At 36.0% G+C, this 22,980-nt stretch overlaps 1 protein-coding gene across 2 annotated transcripts in view; it reads left to right on the forward strand.

The window, feature by feature from the left end:
* Nucleotides 1–22,980, forward strand: part of GALNTL6 (polypeptide N-acetylgalactosaminyltransferase like 6) — a 1,271,092-nt gene that overhangs the window by 391,616 nt on the left and 856,496 nt on the right. The gene's annotated exons all lie outside the window — the stretch shown is intronic.

Genomic DNA, 22,980 nt, shown 5'->3' on the forward strand with positions numbered 1-22,980 from the left:
GTTGTCCAAAACGAAATACAAAAGGGAAAATATTTGCAAAAGGCAGGTTCACTAATATTTGTACATCTGTGCAGAAATTCCCACCATGAAAACCTTCCGTACACATATTTGATCATTTATTTGTTCAGTGAGTATATGTTGAGCAACTACCAGGCCACAGGCACAGTACTAAACTGTGGGTACACAGTGGAGAACAAAAGTGACATGGCGTCTGCTCTCTTGGATGTTCAGGTGAAATGAGGAGAGAGTCGTGGGGACGCCCCTTGCACCGAATATTGCTAGTAGATAACATAAGTAAATATAAAATGCTTGAAGTGATCTGAAGGCAAATTACAGGGTGTGCTAAGTGTTTTAGGAGATCTAATTTAGATTACACTACCTGAGAAGCCATCTCCGAGCAAATGATAGTGAGGCAGTCGCCAAAGGGTAAAGAGGACCCTCCTGGGTGAAGGGTGGTGGGTGGAGCATTTCCCATAGGCAGTGTGAGGAGCAGCAGCAGGAAGCTCTGCTGAGGGAAGAGTGTGGGGACTCAGAGATCCCCTTGAGGAAATGACAGAAAACAACTTTGCTAGAGTGTAGTGAGCAACAGAGGACAGTGCACAAGTGGTGCAAGGAACTGAGCAAGTTAGAAAGTACCAGGCCTCTGAAAAGGGCTTTTTTTTTTTTTTTTTTTTTTTTTTTTTTTTTTGACAGAATCTCACTCTGTGGCCCAGGCTGAAGTGCAGTGGCTTGATCTCGGCTCACTGCAAGCTCGGCCTCCTGGGTTCACCCCATTCTCCTGCCTCCCGAGTTGCTGGGACTACAGGCACCTGCCACCACGCCCAGCTAACTTTTGGCATTTTTAGTAGAGACGGGGTTTCACCGTGTTAGCCAGGATGCTCTCGATCTCCTGACCTCGTGATCTGCCCGCCTCAGCCTCCCAAAGTGCTGGGATTACAGGCGTCAGCCACCACGCCCGGCCTGAAAAGTGCATTTTGATATTTATGGCTATATCCTTAAATCTCAGCAAAAGATTGGCATACATGCACATGTTCCAGTTAGCAGCATTAATACCAAAATCACACATCAACATCCTTCTTGTTAACCGTGTTTTCAGGATGGCTGAGGGTTTCCTCACGTAAAAATACGTTATAATTTTATCCATTTTGGGAAAAAAATGTATACAGGTTACCACATGAAAGGCTATAATATGATAACATCTAACCTTTTATGAATGACTTAGAGATAAGGGAGGCAGCACTCCACAAATATTCCTGAACTAAATTTAAGTCAGCGATCAACCAATAATTACCTAAACTATCTATATAGTTCTATTGAAATAGAATGAATAATAAGCACCAATTCTACAAATTAATCGATAATTTAATATTAGATAGATCCCATGGAAAACTAAAAAGCACAGTGAATCCATAAGGCCAATTCCTTATATTTTATTAAGTCCCTTTTGGATTTTCAGAAGCCCTAGTTATTCCTGGTTTGTAGTTCTGTAACAAAACGAGGAGTTTCAGATTGGGGGAGTATTTCTATTCTTAGAAATAAATGGTGATTACAAGCAGTGATGGGGTTATCTTCATTGTTCAAGGGGACTGAAGGGTAAAATGTTAAAAAGAATACATGCTGAAAGCTTTGCAGACTAATGTATTATTTTTAAAATCCTTCATTAGTCACAGACATGAGCATATTATTTACACTTGAATAAACTTGCCCTTTTAAAATTGAGAAGGGAATTAAATTCAAAGGACTTTCTTCTATAAAACAAAAATTTGCTTTCTGCAAAATTATTTTTATCCATCTTAAGATTCTATGCAGTTTGTCTGTTTCCTAATTTGAAATTCAGACAATTACAATGATAATAATAATGATAATAATAATAATAATACCTCTCAGATGTACTAAGTTGAAGCAGATGGAAATAGAAAATCCAAGCTGCTATTCAGCATATAATCACTATGCAAATATTCCAACAGCTTGTATGATTTTTCAAACTATTATCTCAAGAGCAACAAACCATTATACTGAAAAGTTGCAAAAGACAGCACAGTAAATAGATGTTATACATACAGAGTTGGGGACAATTTATAGTCAATTCAACAATGTTAAAATAAATCTAGTATTTTTAAAAGAATACAAGTAAGAAAAGGGAGGCTTGAAGGTTATGTTTGAAAACATTTCCCAAATCCTTCCCTTCTATCTCTCTTTCTTTGTCTTCCCCATTATAGCCACATTTCTTTAAAAAATAAAACAAAAACAGATTAAAGAGGAATATTTAATTCCTCACATCTTATTCTTTTAGGACCTATTGAAGCTTCTCTATTAATTTATTTAACAAATATTAACTGAAATCCTATAATTCATAGTGTGCTGAAGACTCAATGACAAGTCAAGTCATATATTGTACCTGTTGCCATGAAACTCCATCTCCTTGGGTCAGTGGATACCAAATGTGCATTCAAAGGGAGAGTGTATATGTTTGCAACTATAATAGTAGGATTTCACCTATGAGGAGTTTAAGATGTCATCAATGAAGAGGCACACTGAGAAAAAAAAAAAAAATTATGTAAGTTAACCCAGCAGAGAGAAGAGGAAGGAGCATTTTAAAAAGAGACCAATGGCAGAAGTAAACCGAGAGAGTACACAGGAAAAGGATGGGAATAGCTAACCCTGAGAGGCATGGAGGAAGAGAGGTCTGTAGAAGGATATTAGAACCAGGCCACACAGGCCTCAAAGGCCAGGTTAATAAGTTTTGTTTTTTTCCCCAAAGCAATAAAAAGCCATGTTTATTTAGTTTTAAGGAAGTGGAGAGCACGATCAGATTTGCACTTTGAAGCAGAACTTTGTCCACGCTGTGAAGAAAAAAATTTGCAGTGCAGGGCTGCAGATCCTATCACTGTAGTGCACTGTTCTTGTCTAGGGAGTTGACCACTTCTCTTTACCAATTAAACCCAAGGAAAGATTTCATTCTCAATCTTACTGGAACACATTTGTGTTCCTCATGATTTTTCCCTAGGTCTGCTTCCATTGTCATATTACCCACCCTGTCAAAAATTTCACTTACCTTGTGGCTTCATCTCTCCCTCCAACCCAGGTGATGACTGTGAAATATACCACTCAGAAGAGATGTCTTCTCCAGACACTTCAAATGCATTATGTTCAAAACTGAACTGTATGATCGCCCTTTAATTTCAATGCTTTTTCCGATTTGTTTACCTATAAATGACTTCTTTGTTCACATAAACTAGGATTATTCTTGAAACCACTATGGTCCCACTTAACTAATCAAACACCTGTATCATCTATTTCTGCCCGTAATTCTCTGTCAAAGTCTTTTACTGCCCTCAGTCTCCATAGGTAACTGTTTTGGTTTACCATCACCTTTCTGTTCACATAATTAAATATTCTCTACAACTGCTCCCCTGGAAACTGTTTCTGTAAATGGTAGCATGGGGATCTATGTAGAACAAGGTGGTCATTAAATCTTTGCTGGGTAAAGCGTTAGACAACTTCCTTTGTCATAAAGCCCAAACTCCTCAGTTCCTCTTAAGGACCCTCATGACCTCTTCACTCACATTTCTTGCCACCTGAAATCTACACTTTGGGTTCATTTCAGTCAGACTGAAATGCATGACTTAATGTCCCCAATATATGGTACTCTTTCAGATCTTCACATAGACTTTCAAATTTTGGTACAGGACTATTCTCGTTGTTTATTACACTCTTCTAAAACTTTCCTCTTGAGAGAGCTAAACTCAATTTTCAGGATTCTATATAAACTTCATTCCCACTTCTGCCCCCAGAAATTAGGTTTTCCTAATGCTTGAAATTGTGGTTTACCTCAGCATGGAATTTGTTTTTTCACTTATATTTAAGTGAAGTTAGAGGTCATAAGCCATAGACTATTGAGGCTGTCTGTATTATTCAGCATCGTATCAATTCTGCTTTTCACAAATACCTAGCACATACAGCTATGCATGAAATGTTTACATGCATAATAATAATTGACATTACCTATTTCTGATTTTTAAAAAATGTGTTATTATATATTTTTAAAATGTTTGTTTATTATTTCTAAGTATAGAGCTGAGCAATTTAGAGTTCATAAAATGCTCATTAAATTGGAAATATTTGCAAATTTAAAAGTGGTATAATAATGTTAATTGTAGTTACTAAGAAGTTATGGTAAATGTTATTTATTATTCATCTATAAACAACTTATTCTATAAACTTATAATTCCTCTGAGTTATCATAACTTCTTAATGAAGTAATAAAACAAAAAGAGTTTCAAGAATTAAACTCAGAAAACTGTATCCAATGGTTTTGATATGCAAGGACTTTGATAGACAATGTAAAAAAAAAAAAAATTTAAAGGCCTGAAGTCAGTTACCAACTTCAAATTATAAAAGTTTTAAGAAGAAATTCAGGAGGGACCCAGATTGCTGACTAGAAGCAGCATCAGTCAGTGGCTCCCACCAAGAAGAACAAAAATGGCAAGTGAATCCTGCGCCTTCAGCTGAGGTATCCAGGTTCTCTCATGGGGACCGACAGTCTGACTGACAGTCGGAGTGACCCACAGAGAGCAAGGAAAGCAGGGTAGAGCAACAGCCCACCTGGGAACTGCATGGGGCAAAGGGAGCTCCCACCCCCAGCCAAGGGAGGTAGTGAGTGATTGTGCTACCCCACCTAGGAAACCATGCTGTTTTCATGGATCTGTGCAACCCACCCATCAGGAGATCCACTTGTGAGCTCATGCCACCAGGGCCTTGGGTTCCAAGCACAGAGCTGCACAGATGCTTGGTGGCTGCTCAGTTGCAGCCAGCAGCAGCAGGCTGGACACTGCTTCAGATGAACAAGTTCAGGGGGAAGGGGTGCCTGCAACCACTGCAGCTCTGCTTTGCCTTTTTCCCTTGCTGGTGCCCAGGATAAGCACAACACAGTGGCTGTGGCAGATAGTGGCCAGACTGCTTCTTTAGGTAGGACCTAGATCCATTTCTCCTCAGCAGGTAGGGCTTCCTTGTGGAATTTCAGAAACTCCCCCCAGGGGGTTATGGATAGAACTCTGATCTCCCTGAAATGAAGCCCCTGGTTGGAAGGGCCAGCGGCAGTCTCTGCAGTTCAGTTGAATTAGTCTTTCCTGCGTGCTGCCTCTGAAGAGTCCAGGCAGTCCAGACAAGAGGAACTACCCCCAGCACAGTGCACCCACTCTGCCAATGGGCAGCCAGAGTGCTTCATTAAGCGGGTCCCTGATCCTGTGCCTCCTGACTGGGTGAGACCCCTTACCAACAGGGGTCACTAGGCACTCTATCCAGGAGCATTCCTGCCAGCATCCGGTCAGTGCCCCTCTGGAATGGAGCTCCTAGAGGAAGGAGCAGGCAGCTGTCTTTGCTGTTCTTCAGCATTCACTGGTGATGCCTCTGGGTGCAGGAGGGACCCAGGAAAATGGGGTCTGGAGTGGAACCCCAGCAAACCACAGCAGCCTGGCAAAGAAAGGTCTTACTGTTAAAAGAAAACAAACCAAAAGCAACACCAACAACAGCAACATCAACAAAAAAGACACCACAAAAACCCACCCCAAGGTCAGCAGCCTCAAAAATTGAAGGTAGATAAGCTAGGAATATGAGAAATAATTGACACAAAAATGCTAAAAACTCGAAAAGCCAGAGGGCCTCTTCTCCTCCAGATGATCGCACTACCTCTCCACCAAGGGCACAAAACTGGACAGAGGCTGAGATGGATGAATTGACAGAAGTAGTTTTCAGAAGGTAGGTAGTAACAAACTTCTTTGAGCTAAAGGAGTATGTTCTGACCCAAAGCAAAGAAGCTAAGAGCCATGCTAAAACATTACAGGAGCTGTTAACCAGAATAACCAGTTTAGAGAGGAACATAAATGACCTGATGGAGGTGAAAAACACAACATGAGAACTTCACAGTGCAACCACAAGTATCAATAGCTGAATAGACTAAATGGAGGAAAGAACCTCAGAGCTTGAAGACTATCTTGCTGAAATAAGAGCAGCAGACAAAATTGGTGAGAACCATGGATTATGTAAAAAGACTAAACCGACAACAAATTGGAGTACCTGAAAGAAATGGGTAGAACAGAAGCAAGTTGGAAAACGTACTTCAAGATAGCATCCAGGAGAATTCCCTCACCTAGCACAACAGGACAGCATTCAAATTCAGGAAGTCCAGAGAAGCCCAGTAAGATAATCCATGTGAAGATCAACCACAATGCACATAAACTCCAAGGTTGAAATGAAGGAAAAAAAATGTTAATGGTAAACAGAGAGAAAGGTGAGGTCACCTACAAAGGGAAGCCCATCAGACTAATAAGTGGACATCTCAACAGGAACCCTACAAGCCAGAAGAGATTGGGGATCAACATTCAAAATTCTTAAAGAAAAGATTTTCCAACCCAGAATTTCATATCTGGCCAAACTAAGCTTCATAAATGAAACAGAAATAAAACCCTTTTCAGACAAGCAAATGCTGAAGGAATTAATCATCGCCAGGCCTGCCTTTCAAGAGCTCCTGAAGGAAGCACTGAATATGGAAAGGAAAAACTGTTACTAGCCACTACAAAAAGACACTGAAGTACACACAACAATGACACTATGAAGCAACTACATTAATAAGTCTGCAGAATAGCCAGTTAGCATGATGACAGGATCAAATTTATACATAATAATATTAACCTTAAATGAAAATGCACTAAATATCCCAGTTAAAAAGACACAGAATCGCAAGCTGGTTAAAGAGTCAAGACCCAGTGGTATGCTGTAGTCAAGAGACCCATTTCACGTGCCAAGACATACTTAGGCTCAAAATTAAGGGAAGGAGGAAAATTTACCAAGCAAATGGAAAGCTGAAAAAGCATGGGCTGCAATCCTAGTTACTGACAAAACAGCCTTTAAACTAACAAAGATCAAAAAAGATAAAGGCATTACATAATAGTAAAGGGTTCAGTTCAACGAGAAGAACTATACTAAATATATATGCACCCAATACAGGAGCACCCAGATTCATAAAGCAATTTCTTAGAGACCTACAAAGAGACTTAGACTCCCACAGGATAATAGTGGATACTTTAATGCCCCACTGTCAATATTAGACAGATCACTGAGACAGAATATCAACAAATATATTCAGGAGTTGAACTCAGCTCTGGATCAAATAGACCTAATAGATAGCTACAGAACTCTCCACCCAAAAACAAAAGAATATAAATTCTTCTTGGTACCACTTGGTATTTATTCTAAAATTGATCACATAATTGGAAGTAAAACCCTCCTCCTTAGCAAATGCAAAAGAACTGAAAGCATAACAAGCAGTCAAGCAGAACAAAGCACAATCAAATTAGAACTCAAGATTAAGAAATTCACTCAGAACCACCCAACACATGGAAACTGAACAACCTACTCCTGAATGACTCTTGGGTGAATAATGAAATTAAGGCAGAAATCAAGAAGTTACTTGAAACTAATTAGAACAAAGAGACAACATACCAAAATCTCTGGGATGCAACTAAAGAATTGTTAAGAGGAAAATTTGTAGAACTAAATGCCCACATCAAAAATCTAGAAAGATCCCAAATTGACATCATAACATCACAACTGAAAGAGCTAGAGAACTAAGAGCAAACAAACCCCAAAGCTAGCAGAAGACAAGAAATAATGAAGATCAGAGCAGAACGGAAGGAAACAGAGACACAAAAAATCCCTTCAAAAAAAATCAGTGAATCCAGAAGCTGGGTTTTTTTTTTTAATTAATAAAATAGATTAGACCACTAGCTAGACTAGTAAAGAAAAAAAAAGAGAGAAGAACTGAATAGACACAATAAAATGTGATACAGGGTATATCACTACTGACCCCACAGAAATACAAACAACAACAGAGAATACTATAAACACCACTATGCAAATGAACTACAAAATCTGGAAGAAATGGTTAAATTCCTGAACACATACATCCTTCCAAGACTGAAATAGGAAGAAGGTGAATATCTGTATAGACCAAAAATAAATTCTGAAATTGTGGGTGTAACAAATAGCCACCAACGAAAAAAATCCCAGGACCAGATGGATTTACAGCTGAATTCTACCATAGGTACAAAGAAAAGCTGGTGCCATTTCTTCTTAAACTATAGCAAATAATTGATTAGGAGGGACTCCTCCCTAACTCATTTTATGGGGCCAGAATCATCCTGATACTAAAACCTGGCAGAGATACAACAAAAAAACAAAACTTCAGGCCAATATCCCTGCTGAACATTGATGCAAAAATCCTTGATAAAATACTGTCAAACTGAATCCAGTAGCACATTAAAAAGTTTATCCACCACAGTCCAGTCATCTCCATCCCCAATGCAGGTCTGGTTCAACTTATACAAATCAATAAATGTAAGTCATCACACAAACAGAACGAAAGACAAAACCACATCATTATCTCAACAGATGCAGAAAAAGCCTTCAATAAAATTCAACATCTCTTTATGTTAAAAATTCTCAATAAACTAGGTATTGAAGGAACATACCTCAAAACAATAAGAGATGTTTATGACAAAACCACTGTCAATATCATACTGAATGAGCAAAGCTGGAAGCATTCCCTTTGAAAACTGGCAGAAGACAAGAATGCCCTCTCTCGCCACTCCTGTTCAACATAGTTTCAGAAGTTCCAGGGGAATCAGGCAAGAGAAATAAGTAAAAGGCATTTATATAGGAAGACTGGAAGCAAATTGTCTTTGTTTGCGTATGACATGATTCTATATCTAGAAAATCCTATCATCTCAGCCCAAAAGCTTCTTAAGCTGATAAGCAAATTCATCAAAATCTTAGGATACAAAATCAATGTGCAAAACTCACAGGCATTCCTATACACCCAGAACCAACAAGCAGAGACCCAAATCATGAATGAACTTTCATGTACAATTGCTACAAAAAGAATAAAATACCTAAGAATGCATCTAACAAGGGAAGTGAAGGATATCTTTAAGAACTACAAAGCACTGCTCAAAGAAATCAGAGAATGCAAAAAACAAATGGAAAGGTATTTCATGCTTCCATGGATAGGAAGGATCAGTATCAATGAAAATGGCCATACTCCCCAAAGTAATTCATAGATTCAATGCCATTCCCATTAAACTACCATTGACATTCTTCACAGAATTAGAAAAACCTATTTTAAAATTCATATCAAACCAAAAAAGAGCCCACCTAGCCAGAAAATCCTAAGCAAAAAACAAACAAACAACAAACAAAAGAAAATCCTAAGCAAAAATAAATAAATAAATAAATAAATAAATAAATAAATAAATAAATCCTAAGCAAAAAGAAAAAAACTGGAGGCCTCATGCTACCTGACTTCAAACTATACTACAAAGCTAGTAAGCAAAGCGGCATGATACTGGTACAAAAATAGATGCATAGACCAGTAGAACAGAATAGAGAAGTCAGAAATAAGATTGCACATCTACACACATCTGATCTTCTACAAACCTGACAGAAACAAGCAACGAGGAAAAGATTATCTATTTACTGAATGGTCTGGGAGAACTGGCTAGCCATATGTAGAAAACTGAAACTGAAACACTTCCTTACACCTTATACAAAAATTAACTCAAGATGAATTAAAGACTTAAATATAAAACCCAAAACTAGGCCAGGCACGGTAGCTAACACGTGTAATCCCAGCACTTTGGGAGGCCGAGGCGGGCGAATCACGAGGTCAAGAGATCTAGACCATCCTGGCTAACATGGTGAAACCCCATCTCTACTAAAAATAAAAAAATTAGCCAGGCATGGTGGTGGGCAGCTGTAGTCCCAGCTACTCAGGAGTCTGAGTCAGGAGAATGGTTTGAATCCAGGAGGTGGAGCTTGCAGTGGGCCAAGATTGTGCCACTGCACTCCAGCCTGGGCAACAGAATGAGACTCCGTCAAAAAAAAAAAAAAAAATCCCCAAACTATAAAAACTTAGAAGAAAATTTAGGTAATGCCATTCAGGATATAGGCAGAGGCAAAGATTGTGTCATGAAAATGTCAAAAGCAACTGCAGCAAAAGCAAACATTGAGAAATGGAATCTAATTAAAGATCTTCTGCACATAAAAAAACAAAACAAAACAAAACAAAAAACCCTGTCATCAGAGTGAACAGAAAACCTGCATAATGGGAGAAAATTTTGCAATTTATCTGACAAAGTTCTAATGTCCTGAATCTGCAAGGAAATTTAAAAAAATTACAAGAATAAAAAGACCCCATTAAAAAGTGGGCAAAAAGTATGAACAGACACTTCTCAAAAGAAGACATTTATGTGGCCAACAAACAGACGAAAAAAAGCTCAAGATCCTTGATGATTAAAGAAATGCAAATCAAAACCAAAATGATATACCACCAGTGGTTTCCATTGCCCTCACAAAAAGGTCAAACAACCTAAACGTATACTTTATCACCTAGTAGGAAAATTTTGAGAGTTAAAAGTAGTGCCAGTAAATAATCATCTGGGGACAAGAGGTGCTATCAATAATTATGTTAGGACTCTTCTGGGCAACCAAGACAACGTATAATCCTTCTTCTTAGAGATGCTTTAAAATCCAGTGCCTACTTGCCTCTGCCAGCATCAAACCCAAACCACAATGTGCTAATTTACTAATTTAGTGCATGTACTAGCCAGCCATAATGTACTACTATAATTCCCAAAATGTATTTTTTTTTAATTTTGGCTATTTAGTACTTCATTTCTCTCTAATGATAGCCAACTCCTAATCATCTTTCAGTCCCTTAGATATCACTTCCTCTAGGAAACCCCTGCTTTTACTACTGATGGCATTCTACTCTTCAGTACACTGAATACACTGTGCTGTAACCAAAGTTTGTTTCTATGCATACTACCACCCCTGACCTCTGTTGGATTCCTTGAGAGCAGAATACAGTAGCCACCATTTTATCCTTCACTCCTGGAAAAAGAGGTCCCATAGAGTAAGCATTTCATCAGTATTTATTGAGCAAATAAATAAATCTATTTTCTTCTTGTCACTTCTCTTTGTGTTCTTCATTATTAAATGAGTAAAATAAGAATTGTGCCTATTTAATAGGATTTTTGTGGAATTTTTGTAGTACAACATACAAAAAATGCTTAGTGATTATCTGACAAAAAGACAATCTCAGTAAATTTTAGCAATTATTATTCCTCATGCTTAGATCAAATACATAATATGATCTTTTTGCAAATTATTTTCCTGATCATTTTCAGTCAGATCTATTTTCTCTCACAATTTTTGTGCTTCTGTTTTAGATAATTCTCTCGCCATTTGACTTGTAATTAGTGTAAAAAAGTCTGTCTTTCCCAGTAAGTTTTGAGTTCCTTGATAACAGACTGTCATCTCATTCATTGTGGATTTCCAGTGACTGACACAACACAGGCATTGAGTAAAACATCAGTAGAATATCTTAGGTTTAAAGACAATTGAAAACTGAAGACATACAATTGTGGGGTTCCCATTGCAAGATAAGTTGACAATGACTTTTTTTAACTCCTGGTGAATAGATCATATTTACTTTGAAAGATTTTTGTTTGTTTGTTTCCTTGCTTGCTTGCTTGTTTTAAATAGTGGGAAAGTCCTAAGGCATTCAAAAGTAAAATAGTATTTTAGATTGTTGACATACTCGAGAAAGACTTCCCCTTCAATTTCTAATTCAAGCAACTAGCCACATACCTCATTTGAATTACTATTTTCAAATAATTCAGATGACAGTAGATTTGGGGAAATCTAAGAGTCCTTAAAAAACATCATTCCAAATTCCTTAATTTTAGAAATGATGAATTACACATATGAAGAAGCTAAGTAACTTTGAAATTCTAATTGGCAATAAAAAATCTGGGGAAATGCAATCACTAGCTATTTATCCCAATAGTTAATGTCATCAAAAACATCAGTAATTTAGATGAAACTGTCAATTCAATATATTCTAGATGCAGTACGGGTTTAATTGAAAGTCTGCTTGAATTTTTTATATCCCATTTTATTGATGTTTCACTAATATGTGTTCCAATGAACATAACAAAGTCGCCCTCAAACTTAAAATTTTTTCCCTTGTTGTTAAAAGACTTCAGTTTAATTATCTTTAATTTAAAGTTGGAGTTTTAGGACTGCTGCTCGTGGCTGAACATTGATTTTAACTGCATTAAGGAAATTCGATTACCTTGAATCATTTATATACATTTGTAAATCAAGAACAGTGCTTTTCTGATGTTTGGGACTAATTATTTCCATGAATGCAAATGTCAGCGATATGAAAAGCAAGTTGTGGAATGGAACAAACAAACAAGTGGCACCAGAAAATGTTGCCTGCATAATCCATTGTGTTCTTTATCACCAAATGCCATTCGAAACTGTGCACTGATGCAGATGGTAACATAGCGTTTAGACTTTATGTAGTAGATAATATAATTTTATTTTGCTTCATTTTATTTCTGAATACTATATCTGAATAAACAAGCATGAAAGTAAATATGTGACACCATCTAACTTATTTTTTTGTTTAGCCAGTCAACCATAGCCAGTAAGTGATTGTCCTTAACTTTTGTTTTCTGGTTAGAAGAAAATAACATAAGCAGTAGCATGTTAATTGTTACTGGGTGAGGTATACTTTACAAAATACATTCTCAATCAGATAATTTGGTAATTATAACACAGACTCCAAAGTGTTGCAAAAATAAACTATCACTTTTAAAAGAGCTTAACACAATGCTGGGTACTTACTCATGAACTGATAATTTAACAAAATTTACCAATGGACAGCAAGGTTTAATGTTGTTAGTTAATAGTATGCTTTATGAAAGAGAAACTGAAAAGTGCTCACTTTATCTCAATACATTATTCCCCTCAAAAACCATACGTAAGGAAAAAACTCTTTGTTAAACACTCAAACAACTGGAACCAAAACAGGTTTTATGAAATTAAGTGGACAAAATTATTCCCTAATGCTTTAGTTGGGAGTTGGTATTTTTTGTTTGTTTGGTTGGTTGGTTGGTTATTGTTTGCTTTCTTTTGTTTTGTTTATTTTTTTTGATAGAGTCTTGTTCTGTCCCCAGGCTGGAGTGCAGTGGTGTGATCTTGGTTCACTGCAACCTCTGCCTCCAGGATTCAAGTGATTCCCCGGCCTCAGCCTCCCAAGTTGCTGGGACTACAGGTGCCCACCACCACGCCTGGCTAATTTTTTGTATTTTAGTAGAGATGGGGTTTCACCATGTTGGCCAGGGTGGTGTTGATCTCCTGACCTCGTGATCTGCCCGCCTCTGCCTCCCAAAGTGCTGGGATTACAGGCATGAGCCACTGCACCGGGCCTAGTTTATTTTTTTTTTTTTGAATAAGAATACTTGGTTGGCACTTGTAAAGGTCTCTATTGGTATTGTTGTTATCAAATGAAACACAGATAAACTGTTTAATATTCAGTTTTGTTAAAATATTTTTGTAATACTTCCCTAGTTGCTGTAGGAGCTGAAAGATAGAATATTTGTTGTGGAATCTGCAAACTAGTTGAGGCGATAAAATAGTTCACATAAAATGCAATTACAGCAAAAGAAAACTATGACATTAAGTGCCTTAATTGTACTGCTAATTATCAAAAGGCAATGATAATCAGCCACTATGTCCAACTGGCTTTCTGACTGTCAGCCAGCACTCTCCTGCAGAAACAGGGTATGGCAGGTTCTCACTTGATGCCAGTTCAACCTATGCTAGAAAAAACACCAAGAAATGGGTGGAGAAATAGTTGCAGAAGTGATGAGACTAGCTCTGCTCCTTGATGCCTCACCACCCTTTCCAGAGTTCAAAAGCACGTTAATCGTCATATGGAAGAACACCTTAATTTAGTTCAAACCACGAGGGAAAAGAATGAGGCATTAGTGAAAAATACCATCTCATGTAAATGTAGATATCTTGCTTACTTACTTAAAGAGGTTATGCTTCCTATACTCATAATTCCTCAAAGCATAATTGTAACAAGACTGGTGGTTTAAAATTTGCCAGTTTCTTTGTAATTGAATGGACTTTGCTGAGTCTGTAGGTATGATCAGCACAGTAATTTGAAATTGTAACCTGAGATTAAGGCAAATTATGCTTTCTAACAGAAAAAGCTAAAACTAATGTGATGAGCAGTAATGTCTTTAAAATTAATTTTTTTATTGGGTTGGTAAATAAATAAAAGAATGAAAAATAGGAATATCTCAATATGTTTATTATTCCTTAAATTTTTGAATAGTATATTAGTGTTGAAATAATTATTTCATATATGATTAAATATGTGTATATATAGAGACACAAATATTGACATACTTAAATACAGGTAGATGAGATGGATATATAGTAATTATTTTGGGTAGAAAGATTAAAAAATAGCTTCATGTGTGGCATTATCCCCAAAATAGGTATCTAGGTAATGTACTGGTGAAATCAGTGTGGTTTATGATTACCATCTAGTGGTAATGTTCTTGAATTGCAAATACTCAGTGCCAATAGGAAACCCAAAGGGGCTTATTTGGCCAATTCAACCCATTTTCTTGATGTAATGAATTATTATGTAACATCATCAACCACACACCTACTATACAACATATAATAGTGTTATATATTGTAAACACATTTTCACAAAATGGATGATTTCTACATGAAGGTGATTTAAATAAGGCTAATTGAAAAACATTTTAATTGAGTTTTGATAGCAAAATCAAAATTAGGCTTGAGAGGAAAACAATTGAAAAAAATTGAGAGGAAAACCATATGTCTAAGTTGAATTTGATTACAAATAATATAGTTTACAAATAATAGAGTTTAGGAACTAAAAAGAAAGTCCTGTGTATACTTTGACAAATAGTTGGTCAATATTAAAATATGTACATTTGGCTAAGTAAAAATAGGCAATGTTCGTGTTGAGATTTGAAGTTCAGACTAAACAGCATTATAAAGGTAAAACATCTTTTAACATGATAGAATGAGGACATAAAAATATGACCATATAGTTGTATTGGTTATGTTGTTATGGGAGAAAAATTAGGAATTGTTTGCAATAATTTATAAGATATGAGCACTTGTATTTCAGTAATTGTTGAGAAAATGCAAAGAAAGGGAAGAATATGTAAGCTTTATCAAGAAAGAGGACAAAACTTACCAATTTGGTAAAGGAAACTTAAAAACTAAAGGTGTCTCTAAGGTTTTTAGCATGAAAATCTCAGAAATGATGGTTTTAAAAAGTATTTGAAAAATTAAAATTAAATATTACAGACCTTTGTTATAGGGTATCAATCTCATACAAGATGTACACATTTCTAAGGAATTTTTCTATAGTATGTCATTCAATCCTTCCAACTCTTTGTCCATTTTTAACCTGGGAGGCAAGGCAGGAATCAGGTTCAAATATATTACATCATTTTCCCGAGACTTTATTGCTAAAATGTGGCTTCATTTGACTTCCAGACCCGTCTAACCCATCTACTCTAAAATTCATGATCTTTTCCTTCTCTGTGAAGCTGTAATTGTTTGTTGTCTGGCATCTTGACAGATTTTTTTTCGTATTTTTTTTTTTTTTTTTCCGAGAGGGAGTTTTGCTCTCGTTGCCCAGGCTGGAGTGCGATGGCACGATCTCGGCTCACTGCAACCTCTGCCTCCTGGGTTAAAGCGATTCTCCTGCCTCAGTCTCCCGAGTAGCTGGGATTACAGGCATGTGCCACCATACCCGGCTAATTTTGTATTTTTAGTAGAGATGGTGTTTCTCCATGTTGGTCAGGCTGGTCTCGAACTACAGACCTTAGGTGACCCGCCCACCTCAACCTCCCAAAGTGCTGGGATTACAGGCGTTTGCCACTGTGCCCAGCCAACAGAATTTTTTTAACTAAGTTAATGTGAATATTCTACAATATATTCATCTATCAATTAAAAATTATGTGAGACCTTATATTAATAGAAATCAGAAACTGTTTCTGAAAGTTTACTAGGTTGTTTGCTATATATAATGAAAGATGTTTGTACTAAAATATATACCTTAAAAAATCAAAATAAGAGAATACCAAAATACCAAAATACGTTTATATATGATAGTCCTTTTTTTGAAAACTGAGTCAATGTAATAACTGAAAGGTAGTTTGCTCAAGTTTGCAGTGCATTGTAACAGTGTAAGTCTCTTTTCTATCATTAAAGATTCAGTATGAACACATTGATGCAACCTGTCTGATACTGAAAAAAGGGGCAGATGGCAGTCTGAGTGCAGAGAGAACACAGTGGTCTCCTTCAGTCCTCACATTGTCACTGTTTCTGATTGTTCATGTTTATTTATAGGTAATAATGTCTTTTGTCTCAATTATAATTTTAATTTGGAGCTAAGATAGGTAAACTCCAAAACATATTTTTAATAATATTATATATTCTATAATTATTAAAGGTGTTTCCTTTCATTTTCAGAAATGTCTTAGTTTGCATGATAAATATGGTCACCTTAGACCACGAGTTCTTGGACAGAGACATGGCAATCTGGTAAAATTTATGAACCCTTTTGAGAATAATGTTTTGTGATTACAAAGAGAAGAAAACATAATAGGGTTACCAAAATATTTTAAAAAGTCAAATTTGTGAAGCAGTAATCATTGTGCTTCATTGCCAACTCATTAAATAACAAGATCTAGGGATAGTTAATAACTATCTTAATTTAAAGAAGAGGTGAAGTAAACAATATTTCTATACAGCTGTATCATGTGTAATGTGAGATAACAATGTTTACAATTTCTACTGATGAAGAAGTCTCAGGTACTACTAATTCTACTGTAGCTTATGGCCCGCATTTAGTCTAAATAACATGTTAATTTTCAGTTCTGTAAAAGTTATGATGTATTCTTTTTCCTAATCCAAATTTGCACATTCAGCTAATTAAGCACCCCTAGATACACTACATTGGTGCTTTATATGTTTTCTCCAACACTAGAGTTTGAGCTTTTTAATCACACAGATTATATTCATCTTTGCGCCTTTGGTAACAAATATAAAGGATAAAACATCTGAAAAGTTTGATAAATGGATAAATAGATACCACAAACAATAAAATCAATTAAAAAGCAAGGATTTGCAAAATTATTTTGGAAAAATTCCATAATAGCAGATTTAGTATAGAAAAGTCTCCAAATGAAAGCCTGAGCTAGTGGTGTGAGATGTAATAACGTGGACACAAAGATGAACTTTACAGAGACTGGGACTTGTGCTAGAGTCCACTTTTTTGGGAGAGTTATGACCTTTTGGTGTCCCGAGCGACTTAAAAGCTGACAGAGGCCAATCCAGACTACACAATCTTTGAAATGACATCTTGGTAATCTACAGTATTATTAGATCTGGGATACTAAAAGCTAGGTCAAAGGACAGTTCTGACAAAGGACAGACTCTCACCCTTTTGTTCCATAATGCCTTCCTATTTCTAGTCCCATTCTTACATGCAGAAGTACACTCTGAAGTGCACAGGCAATGCTATCAGAGAAGCTACTGCGACGTTTGTTCTTTACTTGGAAGTCTTTGTTCCATAATCTCTTCCTATTTCCAGACCCATTCTTACATGCAGAAATACACTCTGAAGTGCATAGGCAATGCTATCAGAGAAGTTACCGTGATGTTTGTTTTTTACTTGGAAGTCTTTGTTCTGGAGATCTTGGCACATTTCTTTTTTTTTCCTTTCTGAGATTTCAGCAATAATTTCTATGCCTTGTTGTTTTGGCATCTCCATCAAGTCTCCCATCAACGGATTGAAAATATAAACTAGGTGAAAAATTATTTCTTTATTTTCCCACTACCTACACAGAGGTTGACCTGGTGTTTGTAGAGCAGGAAAAGAATATGTACATATGGCATGTATTTCATATATATATATATAGCTGTATGTATGTGTGTGTATCTGGAGATCTATTACACAAAGAGAATAAAATGAACTAATTTCTAGTGAGAGAACATTTAAACATCCTCCACTCTTCCAGCTTGGACTCAGCAGAAGTGCATTCTAATTCTGCTGGACAAATCCTTCTAAATACTCTAACCCCCATAAGAATAGTTGTATTTGTTCATCTCATTAACGCTGATGATCTGAAAAAAAATTGTCCAAATTATTTGGATACAGGGAGATAGTAGGAGATCATGAAACATAAAGAAAAAAGGACACAGTGAGGAAAAGACAAGAACAGAGGCTCCCCAGATGCTCATGGTGTTTAATGAGAAAGGATATTTTGTTATAATGAATGTTCTTGGCAGTCCTTGATGAGTGATTGTATCTGTTTTAAATAACTACATTAGTAATTCGTATTGACACCCTTCATGCCAGCAAGATAAGCTATTTCAGATAATAAGTGATACAAAGAAGGTAAAACAGTGATGCAGTAGATAGTGACAGAGGGCATCTACTTTGGGGAAGATTGTTATAGGCATTTTTGAATAAGTGACATTGAAGTGAGACCTGAATGATGAGAAAGAGCCCGTCATGTGTGCAGCAGGGGAAAGAACATTCTAGGCAGAGGAGAGAACAAATGCAAAGTTCCTGAGTCTGGGAACAAAATTTTGGAACAGAATGTGTATCAGAGCAGATGAAACATTTTTTTTTGTTTTTTGAGACGGAGTCTCACTGTGTCACCCAGGCTGGAGTGCAGTGGCATCATCTCCACTCACTGCAAGCTCCGCCCCCCAGGTTCACACCATTCTCCTGCCTCGGCCTCCCAAGTAGCTGGGACAACAGGCGCCCACCACCACACCCAGCTAATATTTTGTGTTTTTAGTAGAGACGAGGTTTCACCATGTTAGCCAGAATGGCCTCGATCTCCTGACCTCATGATCTGCCCGCCTCGGCCTCCCAAAGTGCTGGGATTACAGGCATGAGCCACTGTGCTTGGCCAAAACGTGTTTTAATAAATGGAAGAGTCTTACAATGTTAGGTCATAGAGTTGGGCAAAACCAAATCATATAGGGTCTCCTAAGCCTTAGTAAGCACTTTGTATTTTATTCTAATTGTAAATGAATTAATTCATTAAATATGTTCAAGTAAAATATGCATAATCTGAGTTATGTTTTAAAAAGCCTACTTTGGATCTTTGTGGAGAGTGGATCATAGGAAGACAAGAGAAAATACTGGGGAGCAAGATGGGGATGCTTTTGGAATTGCCAGGAGAGAGATGGTAAAGGAGCAAGAGGGATGGTGGTGCTCTTTCCTGAGAGAAGAAGAGGAAGTTGATTCAAGCAGGTAGAGGAAGCATCAAAAGTTCTGTTTTGAAATGTTAAGTTTCAGTCAGCATTTGAGAAGCCTTTTCTGAAGAGTTTAAATAAATAAATAAACTTTTTAGAAATAAACTCTTGGTCAGAGCCAATACAGCACCTCTTTCTGAGACGCTGCATGGTAGTAGCTGTTAAAACTAGATCTGGAACAAGACTACTGACATATAAACCCTTGGCTCTCTCTGTTACTAGCTATGTGACCTTCAGTACTTACTTGAATTCTCTGTGCCTCAATTTCCTCAACTATGAGAACAGTAATTACAAATTCTCTCTAATGGGGTTTTATGGACTAAATAGTCAATCAATGAAAAAGCCTTCATAACATGCACACAGTAAGTACATGATACACATTAAGTTTGTTATGTTTATTCCTAAACTACAGAGTATTCTATTAAAATACATTTAGAATATATTTTCATTCTATGTTACTTATAGAATATTTCCTGTACTCCATGTTTGTTAAGAGTATTCTTCAGTTCTTAAAGGGACAGTCACTTTTTAAGTCAATGAAAGAAGACAGAGTGAGGAACCGAGTGTTAGTGGGAGGCTATATTTAGACAGTAGACTTGTGATATTTTAGTTCTTTATGGAATCCTTATTGATGTCTTTGGAGGCCATGCAGTGAGCTCCAGAGCACTACAAAGGAAGACCTGTGACCTGTACATGTTGGAAGTTGAGCTGTCATCTGATCTCAAAATGAAACTGTCTTTTTTCCCCAGCAAGTTTAAAGTTATTGAAAGCATGCATTTCCATTATTTTTTGTCTTTTCATTTTGATTCTTTTACTAAATCAATTATTACTGTAAGTATGAAGTCAGACAATTATATAGCAGAACTAGAATTATTGGAATGCAAAAATAGATGTACAACTACTGTATTACTAAAAATATTGAGTTCTTAAAACATAATTAAATAAAAGAAAATCATTTAACTATGAACCTGAAAACATTGGAAAAATATTACTAAATCAGACATATCTGAATTTCAACACAGCCAAGTCTGCTGAAGGCCTTCTCACATTTGTAGGATTTGGTATTTTTCTAAAGAGCATAAATGAGGATTTTGATGGCACGTTGTAAATACTCCACAAAGCTAGGAGGCTTTGTGTATTATTTCACTCATAAGGTCACAAAACAGAATTATATATTTAAAAAAATATGAATGCATTTTATAAATGAAAACCTAGAGTGTTTTTGGTGACTGTTTTAATAGAAGTAATGGTTCCAAACCAAGAAAATTAAGATTGCCTTTTCCTGGTTTGGTCAAACTCTACCTGAACATTTCATGTGAGGATGGTTGTTAACCTGCTGAGCCTAACAAGAATGATGGAGTCTCCTTTAATTATGTCTGTGTGAGAAACTGAAGAACCATTATCTTCAAATAATTAAAGAGCTATTATGTAGAAGAAAGTATTTATTCTTTTTATCTTTGGGCAAAAATTATAGGAAAACACAAAAAGATTTTCAAGCGTAAATAATTGCACAAAATCCATGAGAAAGGTTAAACTACAGGCGTTCTCAAATTCTTTGTAGTTTTTAATTCTCAGGTACGTTTTTTTCTGATTCTACTCTCTATTCTAGAAGAAAAGCTAAATTACAAGGATGTCTAATTGCAATGAAGAGTATTTGCTCAAGATTTTATACTGATGTCATGTTCTTAATTACATGTGTCAAAACTCACAAAGAATTTAGTAGTATTGTATGTCACAAAATTACATAGAAAACTTCTGATGCAAACAATGTCTCACAGAGGTTCTATGAGATATTTTAGCATTCTGGAAATTATCCATGACAAGCTCAGTATATATAGGTGGTATATATGTTCACTGTGAGATTGATATTATTTAAAATTTCCCTCCACAAAAGGCATCTATGTATTATAACCTAAGACTCTGTTTGAAGAATTATGAATTCTGACTATCTTTCTAAGAAATGGGGACCCAGGTTCACTGGTCAAAAAAAGTGATGTACCTCTAAAAGACCAACCTTTTAAAAAATAATACATACTTATTCATTTTAATGCTGCGTTTTATTGAATCATAGTAAGTACTTACAAACAAGAAAAAACAAAGGCAAACTGACATTAGTATCCAATCTTTTAACAGATATCCACAACTGTAACTCAATTGAAATAAACATATTTCACTTTCTCATTTTTTATAGGTATAATAACAGAGGATCAAAATAAGGAATTAGTAAGTCTGCCTCATTTATTTACTCACAGGTTTAATAAACTGAGGCTAGAGCTTGCTGTTTTAATTTTCATTTTATTGAAATTTATATTTGACCTTCCACAAATTCATTTTGCTGAATAGATTTCTATTTCCCAGCCACGCTGGCAAAAAGACTTCTTGGTGCATTAGAATTTTAAGTAGTAACAAGACAAGTCAGTAAATAAAAATAATTAAAACTATTAGTTTATCATCTAAATGCAAACTAGTACAGCGTAGAGAAAGCCTGTACCATCTTTCCCCATTATTTACTTAACAGTTATTAATTATGCTAATGCATATCATAGTAAAGAGTGAGTAATGTTGACAACAAATTATGAATTGCAAAGACCAGTATACACTTCAGCATATGGGTATATTTAATCATACCAAAAAGTATAACTGTTGTTAAAATTCCAAGATAATTTCTAAAAAGACTTGTGATCATTTTTAAAACGCCTTATTTTTATCAGTTTTAGATTTACAGACATATTGCCCTTCTAAACCCCAAACCCAGCATTTCCTATTGTTAATGTCTTACATTAGCAGGATACATTTATTACAAATAATGAAGCAATATTGATATAGTGTTCTCAACTAAAGTCTGTAGTATTTATATATTTTTAGTTTTTACCTAGTGTCCTTTTTCTATTACCACATGACTGTGGGATACCTCATTGCATTTAATCATCGTATCGCCTTAGGCTTCTCTTAGCTATGACAGTTTATCAGATTCCTTGTTACTGATGACCTTGACAGGTTTTAAGAACACTGGTTAGGTATTTTGTAAAATGTCCCTTTCTTGGGATTTGTTTGCTGTTTTTCTGATGATTAGATGGGATTATGTGTTTGAGAGAGAAAGACTACTGAGGTAAAGTGCTATTTTTATTACATCATATCCAGGGTATATAATATCACTATGACTTATCAGTACTGATGTTGACCTTGATCACGTTTGTCCACTATAAAGTTATTCTAACTGCCAGCCCCTCTCAGTCATACTGTACTCATTGGAGGGCAGCCATGATGCTAACACTTAAGGAATAAAGAGTTATGTTCCACCTACTTGAGGGTGGAATATGTACATAATTAATTGGAATTCTGCAAGAAATATTTTGATCTCTTCCCATTTTATTTATTTATTCAATCATTTATTTACATCAGTATAGTCTCACAGACATGTATGTAATACTTTGTATTACCAAACATTATTTTTTAATTTTCTTGTTCAAATCCCAGTTTTGTAATTTGAATGTTGTTCAATAAATTGTGGTTCCATCTTTAGCCATTTGGAAGCTCTTTCAGTTGACTCTTGTGTTTCTTTGAATCATTCCAGTCCTTGTAGGTATTGGTGTTGTTTTTCATTTGTTTATCTAATTGTTAGTGGTCTTATTTATTTGTTTCTTGAGCATTTCCTTGCATTCTAACATTATAAGATGCTCTGGTTTCATCTTGCACATTTCCGGTTCAGTCACATAATCAACCATTTCCCCA

Source organism: Rhinopithecus roxellana, chromosome 2 (assembly GCF_007565055.1).
Source record: "Rhinopithecus roxellana isolate Shanxi Qingling chromosome 2, ASM756505v1, whole genome shotgun sequence".
In the NCBI taxonomy this organism is placed as follows: Eukaryota; Metazoa; Chordata; class Mammalia; order Primates; family Cercopithecidae; genus Rhinopithecus; species Rhinopithecus roxellana.